Source organism: Schistocerca americana, chromosome X, assembly GCF_021461395.2.
Source record: "Schistocerca americana isolate TAMUIC-IGC-003095 chromosome X, iqSchAmer2.1, whole genome shotgun sequence".
NCBI classification, from domain to species: domain Eukaryota; kingdom Metazoa; phylum Arthropoda; class Insecta; order Orthoptera; family Acrididae; genus Schistocerca; species Schistocerca americana.
In genome coordinates this window covers 652,802,844-652,816,057 of record NC_060130.1, presented here as the reverse complement: position 1 = coordinate 652,816,057, position 13,214 = coordinate 652,802,844, and positions in this window count along the sequence as shown.

Below are 13,214 nucleotides of genomic sequence, written 5' to 3'. Positions count from 1 at the left end.
AACCACTCAGTGATTGATGTGGTCCACGTTATCACGCCATTTTCCCCACAAAGATAATGAAGAGCTGTCTCTTCAACACCAGACTCAACTTTGGTGGCCGGGGGGGGGGGGGGGGGGGGGGCGATAATTCGATGCAAAGCACTGCACTGCATTTAATAGTGGATGATTGACTACCTTGAGGAGCTCCATTTCCACGACAGGAAGGCACGCCCTTAGAAAAACAACAGGGTCGCGGTACCCTCCTGCCGGGTTCTTGATCCTGGTGAAGGAGATTCGCTCCTCAAAAGCGACTGCAATCACCGAGTACTCTAACTGGAGTATGGTATCACTGAGCTGATGTCCTTCACTAACAGGACGGGAGAGGGAACTGCCACTAGCCATGGGATCTTCTCTATTACTAATACTATAACTACAACTAGTCGATGGAGCTCGCGAGGTGGACATGGGTTAGCGCTGTACCTCACGTGACAGCGCAGGAGGAAATGCTGCTGAATCAAGCCGCTGCACGAGGGCGGCCCATGGACGCCAGAGTGATGCTGTGGCAGCTGCGGCGGCCGCGGCAGCGGCAGCGGAGGCGGCGGTGGCGGGGCAGCTGCGGCAGCCGCTTCCTAGTGAGAGCAGCCCGGGCTGGTTACAGGTGCAGGTGGTCAAGCACAGCAGATGACGCTAGCTCTTTTCGGTGGACTTGTCCCGCCGTCACTTAGCCCGCAGCCAGTTGCAGAGGCGCCTTCAGCCTTCTGCAACCTCTGACGAACAGCCGACAAAGGGCTGCGAGCCGGCGACGGGTGCCGGCGGCGACATGTCGCTTTCGCAGCTGCACGTGGCTGCAGGAGTGCGCACCACACGCTGAGAAGGTGGCACTCTAAAGATAGGATGGAAGCAATAATTAGTAAGATCGGTATTATACCAGGAACACAACACTTGTCGATATAATAATAATAATTATTATTATGGTAATTACCTAATACACGCTGCCGCCAGGACTGCATCTCCTCCCAAATATCTGCGTCAAAGAGTATGTCTTGCACGCACTTGAGCCGGCTGGAGTGGCCGAGCGGTTCTAGGCGCTACAGTCTTGAGCCGCGCGACCGCTACGGTCGCAAGTTCGAATCCTGCCTCGGGCATGGATGTGTGTGTTGTCCTTAGGTTAATTAGGTTTAAGTAGTTCTAAATTCTAGGGGACTGATGACCTCAGCAGTTAAGTCCCATAGTGCTCAGAGCCATCTGAGACATATTTTTGCACTTCGTTGGGTGTTGCATATCCTCATTCCTCGGCCATTTCATGCACCCACTCAGGCACTGGGGAGGATGGACGTGGATCTACAGACTCTGTAACATGAAGTGCATGAATTAAGCAAAGGAACTTGATTAAATAAACATGCTCTAAACCATAACTGAGCAAGGTAATACTGTCTCCATCAGATGTCTGTACATATAATCTAAAGTAGGATGCACAGACAGAATCACAAAATCACATGATAAAGAAATTCAGACTCGCGGCTTTGAAGTGATGATGACTGCTGTTGCTCTCTCATCTCCTCCTCAACCTTCGGATTTATTTCTGTCGGAATATCTAGCCCAAATGCTGAAACGAAAAGAGAAAATATAGAGTAGGAGAGAGAAAAATAATATTTGAGCGGGACGAATGCACAAGAACTGAAACAATTTTCAGTTCGAAGTGCTGAAGATTGATCACACACAAAAAAAGATAATCATAACTTACGCTGGGTCTCGGATGAGCGGACGCGTTTGACCTCGTTGGAACCATGAGCAAGACCACTTCCACTCGTCTTCATCTTGTGACGATAAAAGAGCTAGTGAACACAGAGACACACACACGAACAAACACTGAGACGAACTAAAGACGAGTGAGAAAGGCTGTTGGAGAGCAATTCCTTATATAGATGTGATGAGGCAGCATCACGTGATTTCAGCGGGAACCAAAGGGTGTTGAACATTTAGGGGGGGGGGGGGTTGGGTTGTGAGTGGGGGTGGGCTCACTAGCAGTCCTAGTGACTGAAAGCTGAACTAGCCAGATGGATTTACAGCGAAAGAATTCATACTATGAGTGAAGATGCTTTTTGGAATACATTGAATTCAGCATCTGAATCTGAAGTCATTATATGTATATTACGAGCTCATCTGAGGAGAACGCAATTGGATATATTCTTGATCAAGGAAGGGATGTTTTTTTATGCATCTCGCTCAAAGTCTGTGAGCTTAGTGATTTTCGAAGGTGAATGCTATATACAGGTAATTCTAGGTTGCTGGTATTAAGACTAGTGTTTCTTACATTTAGATTAGCTTCACAAATGCTGAAGCAAATCATTTAGAAAGTCTTGAGATGATAAAACGGAGAATTTTTTAGTATTTAGGAATGGTGTACAGCAGAAAAATGATATCTGGGCTATTTTGGTAAACAGCTTATGTTAGGGCGAGAATTTTTCCATCCAGACATACTGAGACATCAAGAAAGCGAACGTTAAGTATTTCTGGGACACTATACAATTTCCGGGAGTTCGACTCGGTTCTTATTTTACAAAACCATGTGACTTCAGTATAAGATTGAGAACGTTGTTAGATGCTCGCTTTTCGCGGCAATGCGTTAGCTACACGTCACGCATGTCCCCTTAGAATCGTGAGCACTCGAACAGATTTCTATTGCACGATCTGTGACGCCAGTATGCACACGCGCGGACCAGATGCGTCACGCATCCTGTTAGGAGTGGTGTAACTGATTTCTAGAGCACAATCTGTGATGTCAGTATGCACAGGTATCGCGTCAGCAAAGGTAAACACATGCGCGCGTGGCCCAGAGGATGACTTGGCATAGATAGACATGTCATGTCAGTATAACACTCTAAGAAGTCTAACTGTAGAGGCGACTTTAACATGCCTTCGGCAGCGGGGCGATGTTAAATGGCTAGCGCTCTGCGCTGGCTTGTGTCTCTGATACGTTGACGATAGTTCGAAACCATTTTTAGGTGCAATGTGTGTCTGTGGACTACACTATTTCCGGCTATTTAAGCGGAGTGAGCGTGTTGGCAGAGCGTTATATATGCATTATTTCAGTGATTTACGAGTATGGCTCTGAGCACTATGGGACTTAACAGCTGTGGTCATCAGTCCCCTAGAACTTAGAACTACTTAAACCTAACTAACCTAAGGACATCACACACATCCATGCCCGAGGCAGGATTCGAACCTGCGACCGTAGCAGTCGCACGGTTCCGGACTGCGCGCCTAGAACCGCGGGACCACCGCGGCCGGCGATTTACGAGTAGTTTGCACGTCTGTAGATCAGTGTACTACATTATTTCGGTGATTTAGAAGTAGTCTGCAGGTCTGCATTCTGTGTACTGCAGTATTTTGACAATTTACGAGTTGGTTCAAATGGCTCTGAGCACTATGGGACTCAACTGCTGAGGTCATAAGTCCCCTAGAACTTAGAACTACTTAACCCTAACTAACCTAAGGACAACACACACATCCATGCCCGAGGCAGGATTCGAACCTGCGACCGTAGCGGTCTCGCGGTTCCAGACTGTAGCGCCTAGAAACGCTCGGCCACCAGCGGCCGGCATTTACGAGTTGATTTTGTGTCTGCACATCAGAGTAATGCATTATTTAGGAGTACTTTGCTTGTCTGTAGTGCGTTATTTCGATAATTTACTAGTAGTTTTACAAGTCTGTAGGCTGTGTGGCGTGACGCTAAGCATGTCATAGCGTGTGTTTTGTACCAGTGTGATAAGTATACTATCTCATATCCATCCCTAAATAAAGTACACTCCTTCCTCTCTTCAAAATCCCAGCACAGGCTGAGTCCTTTTCCCCTCCAGTTACTAGGAAGAGGTGGCGGTCGGATGACTTAGGTTAGCGCAGGCAGGCCAAGTGCCCTTTCTTTCCCACCATTTTATTAGGTCAATAAAGGTAGCCATGTTGCATTGTCTTGATGGAATTTGAACTTCCCAACATTTTCTGGAAGGATAGGAGGTAGCCCTATTGACCTATCTTCCCTCCAAAATTCAGACTTCCCTCGAAAAGCCGCCATCTTGGATAACGGTACTCATGTCATCAGCTGACATCACAGCAGCCATCTTGAATGACGTGAATCGAATCAGTAGCTGATGTTACGTGATGTCACATACTTGCATCATCAGCTGACGTCAACGGCCGCCATCTTGGATGATGTCATCAGCTGACGCATGGCCACCATCTTGGATAATGGTACTTTGGGGTGACACGAAGGTAGTCCCACTACTGACGTCATCTTTATTACCTGGTAAGGGCCATTATACCGTGACACAAACTTCTCCGTTTTCCCCTTCTTCACATAAGGTTCATTAACATAACCCACTTACCGACATGGTACTTAGGCAACACTGCTTTCGCATCATGTGCCCTTTCCTGTTTCTCTAAGACCTTCATATTGATTGTTTGTACTTGTCTCTAGATAAGTTTTACTCTCCTAGCGAAATCCTTCAGTGACAAGATGTCTCCCGGCCATGGGGCTTTGCAAAACTCATAGGGCGACGGCATCTTGCTCCCAGAAATTACTTCACACGGATTAAACCTGAGCTCTGGAGAACTTTCGAGTTGTATGCAGCGACAATGTATGCTAATAGTGCATCCCAAGCGTTATGCAGGGAATTTATGTAAAAACTCAACATTTTAGCAATTGTCCTCTGGACTCATTCTGTGCGACCATAAGCTTGAGGATGCACAGCACTTGTGCATAATTTTTAAATGCACAACAGCCTGCATAACTGCTGCGTTAATTCCAACATAAAATTTGCGCCCTGATCTGTGACTTTGGTTTCAGGTGTCCCAAACTAAAGTATCCACTGGCTGACAAGTGCCTGAGCGACCGTCTTGGCTTGCTGGTCTGGTAAAGCTATCATGGAAACTTATCGAGAAAAATGGTCAATAATGGTTAATATGTAACGATTCCCTGCTGGTGTTTGTATTAGGGGTCCTAGGATGGCCAGTCCTGCCATTTGGAAGGGTTTATCAGCTTCTGGTAACCTCTGTAGTTTAATTTTCTGGTGGTTAAGCTCTGCTCTTTGAGCACACGGAACACAATTTTTCATGTTACGGTCCACGTCCTGCCTTCACATCATCTGCAAATAATCCTGTGCTACCCTTCCCTCCATTGCTCTTCTACCTGAATGGCCCTGCTACTACAGGTGTGAACTGTAATTTAATCAAGAGAAAAGTGCAGCCGCCGGCCGAAGTGGCCGTGCGGTTAAAGGCGCTGCAGTCTGGAACCGCAAGGCCGCTACGGTCGCAGGTTCGAATCCTGCCTCGGGCATGGATGTTTGTGATGTCCTTAGGTTAGTTAGGTTTAACTAGTTCTAAGTTCTAGGGGACTAATGACCTCAGCAGTTGAGTCCCATAGTGCTCAGAGCCATTTGAACCATTTTTTGAAAAGTGCAGCCAAAGAATATATAAAAATGATGCAGGCATAAGACAGGAAAAGGGACAATCCAACAGGCTCTAAACCAAAATAACTGAAAGTGGCACTAACTTCCTTTTGCTGTGTGGTATACCATCGCTGTAGGTGCTCCATACTACTAACTCTTAACTCTTTCACGTGCAACTAATTTGACCAAAAAAACAGCTCTAGAAGTACACAACTTACTTTTATTGTCAAAAATTCATACAAGCAACATATTTGTAATATAATAAACATAATTATTACTATTATACACAAAAATTCAATTTTTATAATCAATGTTTGTCACAAGGGAGGTGGTTCATTTTTTGTACCACCGTGCATCAAGATGCATGATAGCCTTGGAAGCGTGTCTTCCTTTTCCCTAAGCATAGAGGAACCTTACACACACTACACATCCAGTCGGTGCGAATTTGTTGTTTCTTGGAACTACATGCTGCACATCTCCTCCTTGTAGATCTTTCTGGCTGATGAAATTTCAAGATGCACTGATTTCGGAACATTGGGTTTCTTCTTGTTGAACTGGAGATGGCTGCTCAGACTTCGCTTTTTACCTCTTGAAGCTACTAAGACAGGTGCCACTAAATCCCTTGCGATTTCTCTTCTGAAGTCCTTCAGAGTCATCTTAGGCAACTTCATTTCTTTATGGATGATGACAGCATTCACCACTGTGGCATCAATAAAGTACCAAAATATTCTGCTCTTTCTGTCAGTTTCACATACGCCCTTCAGCTGGTCAAATTTATCAACACAATTCTTGTTGGCATTGTAAACGGAGAGAGCAATGGGGCAAGAAACTTTTATTTCACTTCCATCTCTTTCCTTTCGTGTAACCTCTGTTTTTTGGGTTGGATCATGGAAATTTGAAAGCAGATGGACGGATCTCTTATCTTTCCACTTCATCACACTAAGGCCTGTATTGCTAGTAGCCCAATCATAGTCACCCCTTTTCATTTCCTTTTCACTTTTCAGCATAGGTAAAGATTTTCTATTTGGATTCACTGTACCACAAGCATTTATTTTGTTTTCTTTCAAATCTCGAAGGAGATCTGGGCTACCAAAATAATTATCAAAATAAACTCTGTGATCCTTACCTTTAATATTTTCAGTGAGGTCTTTTACAACTCTTTCTCCCAATTTCTTTTCCACAGCATTATCTTTCTTTCCTGTGTAAAAATCCACTTTCCATGCATAGCCAGATTTGTCTGCTAGTACCCACACCTTGTAGCCTCTCTTGATAGGCTTCTTTGGCAAGTACTGTTTTATAGAAGATCTTCCTTTAAATTTAATCATAGATTCGTCCACTGCCATACATTCATTTGGATTAAGTGCTTTCTGAAAGTTATGTGAAATTCTTTCTAGGAAAGGACGCAACTTATAAAGTTTATCATAGTTGGTATCCCCTCATTGTGCCATTTTACTATTGTCATTCAAATGTAAGTTGGTGAGAAACCATCTGAAACGCCTCCTTGACATCAGCTGACTCACATAACTATCATGTTGATCAGCACCTGAACTCCAGTAGTCTCTGTAACTAGGAAGTTGTTTTATGCCCATCGAGATATTTATCCCTAAGAAAGTTTTTAATTCTTCCATGGATGCTGGCACATAAGGTTTACCAGTAGTCAGAGACGACTGTTGCGCATATAAATTCACCTGAAACAAAAATAAATCCATAATATCATCTGAAAGCAGAACTCCAAATAACTGATATGGTGATGGTGTGCCTAACTCCACAATAAAAACCCTGGGACCACACTGGGAAAAAAATGTAGGGGCATCATCAGGGCGTTCAGTTTTGCTCCACTTATGATCAGTCTTCGACTGATGATCAGCAATCTCAGATGGAGTCTGATGCACTGTGACAGTTTGACTTAGCTCAGTCTCTGGTGACCTAATCACTGAAACGGTAGCTGGGCACTCATCCTCAGAATCACTTGACGTATCAGAATCAGACAGAATAGTTTTGGATGTAGTTGGTTCCAGACTATAAGAATTGTCATTGGTGTCATCACTGTTCGCACTATCAAATGATATGTCAGATGGAATATCCTCTTCAAGGGCTTTCAAAATTTCAGACTCAGTCAGCTGTCTCTGACTCCTCATTATTACTGAAAAGTAAAGAGTAAGATTTACCTATGTTGGAAGTAGATTGACTGTTGTGATACAGTGGTACATGTTTTGAACTGATGAATAATTAGCTACATTTTAATAATTTCTCATAAAAATAGTCTGAACAACAGAAAAAACTACAATAAACAAATGTACTTACATATTCCAATAGAAATTTTGTTGGAAACTTCCGTTAGCAGGAACAAATAACAATGTTGCACAAACAATGTCTCCACAGTGTACTTGAGCGCATCTGACGTAGAAATATGAAGTATTGGTGCTGCTACAAGAATCCAGTAGCAACAGCCATCTGGCGCATACATCTAAGAACTACAAAGAACATGCCCTGCTAGTAGTTCAAGTAATCTACCACGAGAATGCGCTGTTCTACGCATCCAGATTGGTGGTACAAAAAATGTACCACCGTACAACCTCGGTGCAACATAAGGTGGTACACAAATTGTACCACCAGACTTGAAAGAGTTAACTCCATGGTTCCCCCTGTTGGAAGTTCGAGTCCTCCCATGGGCATGTGAGTGTGTGTGTGTGTGTGTGTGTGTGTGTGTGTGTGTGTGTGTGTGTGTATGTGTGTGTGCGTGTGTGTGTGTGTGTGTGTGTGTGTGTGTGTCTTTAGATCAAGTAGTGTGTAAGCCTAGGGACTGATGACATCAGCAGTTTGGTCCTACAGGAACATACCACAAATTTCCAATTTCTCAACTCCACACGATCTGTCCTCCACAATGCTTCAGCAGTCTTCTTGACACCGGTGTAAATGGCCACATCTGATACCATGTAAATGGGCCATGTTAGCATGCACGAGTTTTCATTCCCTATGGCCAGATTCAAACGTAGGTTCCCTGCTGGGCATGAGGAAGAGGATGGTGAGAATGTGTGCATGGATGGCTCCTGATGACAGAATGACAACATTTATTGATCAACTGCAATACATTGATTGTGGGCGCTCTGGGTGAGGTTTGCTTCCACTAGCAATATTATTGGTGGTGACAGAGGTGACCAGTGGACGTTCACACGTGTGCCCAGTGCTATGTCTGAAGCTGCGCTGGCGTAACTCAAATGTGCTGCCTCGAGAGCGCTGCTCTGGCCTAGCACCAACTTACTACGGCAGCTGGGATCATGGGCCATGGGCCTCGGTTGTGCTGGCGGCTGGGGAGAGTGGTACTGGGGCAGGTCTTGTGTCAGCTGAAATTCCCGGCGGCAGCTGTGTGGCATCGGCGGACCAGTGTCCCCGGCTCCTGCCCCGTTAATGGTGTTTTGTGGCGACAGCATCCCAGGATGATAGCAACAGAGCATTAACACAACATGCCCCAAGCGATGACTCCCATGACAGACGACTGCCTGTTGACGGTGCCCAACGATAGTTACGACAGAGTCGTCACTCTGGCTCCTCCTAGGCGACTACCTGCGTTACGGTGGTTACTATTACGATGATTGCGATGGCAGTGACGACTCCGAACTGATAAGGGTGCTAAGTGACTTACGCTCTGCGTAACTGCAACGCCTCACGACGAACGATGTTGACGAGTTTGCTGCCGGTCTTAATACGGCTTTCTGTCATTGATGTCTGCCGTTCTTCTTCCCCAGGAGGTCAGTGGAATATTCTGGTGTTGCTCCGCTGGCGTAACTGACCCAGCTACCACCCTCGATTTCGACATTCTGGCGTGTGTCGAGCTGCTTCTTGTCATGTCTTCTGCTGTGCAGAGAATTCTTCTTCGTGTTGCTGACCTAGGTGCTCCGCCGGCCCAATTACGCCATGGTATCGTAGCACTGAACTGCACAACCGAATCTAACACACATACAACTTCTGGCTCCCAGTATTCCTCACATTTTAACTAACTTCATTACTGCAAAACTCCTACCTGTAACTAACTTAATCACTCTCGTCTTTCGACCCTCTACAACTAATTTCTTTGGCGTGATGACAATATTTGCGATCGAGGGACTATCACTCGGTTCTATGACCCCATTCCATAGTTGTTGTTCAACAAATTCTTCTACCAATAGTTGTAGCTGATTTGTTATACAATATGGCTTCCCACAAATTCGTGAGCCATCCCCTGTCAGTATGTGATGTTGCTCAGAAAGGTTGCCGGAAACCATCCATTCACAGAAAATAACCATTTGATCACTGCCCTTCAAATCAGCTACTTTCCCTTGTAACACTTCTGTATCGACTGTTTGCTTATGGCTTTCCTGTAGGCTCGACCTGTCGAAGTCCTCATCTTCCAAAACTTCCAGAGTGGCTATTATTACACCCTTTGACACAGTCAACTTTCCTCTACCAAAGCTATCCACACTAATCAAAATCATCTGTTCCACATTAATTTCAGTCACATGTGCTAAACCCCTGCGAATAGAACAGTGTGAACTATCAGACCTCTCATAGTTTAAAAGCGGTTCAACCTCCCATAGTGTTTCCGTTGGAAAATCGGTATCCACAAAACCAACACTACATTTCCCGTACCTGCTGGTATTTTATCTTGCTGATTGATCTTTACTCAAAACATCTGCAGTTTTGTTGGTCTCACACCCATGATAGGTGAACCTTGAACCATTGTCTCAGTTGCAACTGTTTCCCCTAGTTGAAACAAAGTTCCACTTAGTTCCACTGTGCATTGGAAAAAAATCAATCGTAGTGTGATGTTTATTGAGAAAGTCTAGCTCTAGAATCACTTAATAACATTTACCTAGACATGGTTACATCTCCATGTGCTCGCTCAATTGCTTTCCCAACCAAAAACTCCAGTATTATCACCCCACGTAACCTATACCATGGTGGCCCCAGTCTCCTCTTTCCCATAAGGTCCAAACTGATAATGGACTCATTTGCACCTGTGTCCACGAAAAATCTTTGTTTCCTGCCACTCAATAAGCCCATTAAGCTGCATTCCATCTGTGCAGTAACTTGTGCTGTGTTACAGTCTATTGAGACTGCCTTCCAATGGTTGAAGAAATCCTGTTTGCACTTAATGGCTGCTTCCCTTGCTGGTGCTTTCCACCCTTCCTACGTCTAAACTCAAATGCCCAAGGGCCCACTATGCCACGCACACAGCACTCTGGCTACTTACACTGCTTCCTTACATGCCCTCCCGACCACACATAAAACAATTGACTTCAGAAGCGAGCATGTAGTGGCCCACTCTCTGCTTTGTGGCCATATCCACCTCCTCTATAAGTGTTGCAGTCCTGAGAGCTGATTCTAAGTCCTCTGGGTTCTCCATCTGTACCCTCGTTGACACTTCAGCGGGTATACCACACAAAAGAAACATCCACCACTCTATCTTCTCCTTGCTGTAAAAGTACCCTATTAGCTTCTTCATTCTGGGTCTGTACATACAGCTTTGCATTTAGCTTACGGATTCTATCCAAGAACGCTTCCACAGACTTGTTGCGCAGCATCGACAATGTACTTAATTTCTCTCGAAAAAATCACGCATTGTTCTGCTTTTGGTACCGCTGGCACAATCCAGTGGCCTACCTCTGGAACATACGTGCTTTACTCAAAGTCTCGCGGTAGACAACATGTGCTTTGGCGTTCCCCCACCAACTGCATATTAGCAACATACAGGTTACTTCATCTGACAATCCATGTGCTTCTTCAGTGTCCCTAACATCATTAACGAAAATTTTCACGTTCTCCGTTGCATTACCTGAGAAGGCATTAATCAGTGTGACAACTGCCAGATCATATGCAACAGAAGGCACTCTCAATCCAGACTTACTTTCTCATGACTCCGATTGCGAATGATCATGACTCTCTTTACGAGCCTCTAACTCGCGATTATGTTCGAAATTTCTGTGTTTCATGCCCTCAGACTGCTCTGTTAAAACTTGCACTTGCTGAGTTAAAGCAGCAACAGATTCTGAGGTTTTTCCACCATTTTGTATACTCTACTTCCACCACCTTCCTTCAACTGATTTTTTAAAAAAGATAAAACACTAACTCCCATTTAACCTTGCAAAAAAATCAATCACAAATTAATTCCTCCAGCGAATCACCGCCCATCTACAGTCAGTACAACTACTAGACAGATGATCAATACGCCTATGTACAGAACAAACACCTCTGGTACATGGCAACTCGTGCCCATAAAAATTTAAAAATGAACACCACACTGGCACTAAATTATCATGTCCACCATCACCTTTAAACAATGATAAGTCAATGGGTTCCTGTGGTTTCACAAACATCGTCCACCCTAGCTCACACAACTAACTCTGACAATGAGAGCAAACATCAAAAATAATATACAAAAATCATAGACTCGCTGCACTACATAATGTTGAGCTGATACTTATATCAACTGCCACTGCTTCACTCACCAATCACCACAACCAACTCTCTCACCAAAACGCAATGTTGGACATGGAAAAACACTTTCTGACGCTATGTATTGTGTTGTAAAGTGAAACGACCACTTCTTGAAACGAAATTGTTAAACCCCCCACTCCCAAGCACAGGGGATGTAGTATATCAGTACAACTGAGAGGTACAGTTTGAGAGAGAGCGGTTACTCATGCTGAAGCATGGAGAGGAACAGCAGGAAGTGAGTCACTAACTTTATTCCATCAAAGATAAATAGCCGGTCTTCCGCTGATCCTGGTGATGGCGCAGCGTAGCATGCATGCTTGGGTCAGTGTCAGTGCCAATGCCAAAATCTGCTGTGTTGGTATCTGGTTGCCAGTCTCCCGGCCTTGCAGATGTAGCGCTCCTACTCATGCCACAGCTAAGTGGCCTTCATGTGTGTTGGCTGTGCAGCTAGCCTGGAACACAGGTGACTCCTCCCTCAAGTGCAACTAATGGACCCTATGTAGAGTACTGAAGGGAAACAGCCATCTGCCATCATTATAGTGAGTCTTAGCAGCTCTCGCCACCCACCCAGGCTAGCTTGGTCAGTGATTGCAGACAGCTCTGCACCCAGGATGTTCGCGCCCTAGCCCCACCCCTGTGGATGGCAGCTTGCAGTGCGCCAGACGACGTCACCCGGAGAGTGGAGGCCAACAGCCCTTTCACTCCTCACATTAGTGCAGCCCCAAGGTGAGGTCTGCCCTGACACAGCTATGACACATCCTTGCAGTGGAGATTTTTGGTAGTTTCAGCAGGCTGGTTCCCCACCAATATCCATCATCAGAGGTCGTCGTGGTTGGCGTGCAACTTAAACAATCGTCATTCTCTCCAGTTCCAGACGTGGACAGAATGGTGACATGACTGCTTGATTTGAGCCTCCCTACATCTCTGATGTTGTTCCTCTGAAGGGGACAAGTGGAATGCTCTTTAATAATTACAACGTCAGCTTTCCTCAACCTGATTTGGTCCCTACGCACAGGTCACTAGGCGCCATTGTAACTGCAACGTATGGGTTCTTCACAACATGTCAGCGCCCTGTGCTCCCCTGATTACTTCACACCTGTATGTAGTGCTGTGCCTTCACGCCTTGAAACGATGTCGTAAACCTCCCTTGAAGAATCGTTTGCTAAACATCAACATTGCCTGCGCCTGCCACTGATGTGACAATCGGTCCCTTAACTACTACCTTCCAGCCATAGCTGCAAGAAAGTCACAAGAATTCCCCAAATCCACACCTGTACTTATTCGTGACGCAGCAGGTTGTTGAGAGATCCATCAATC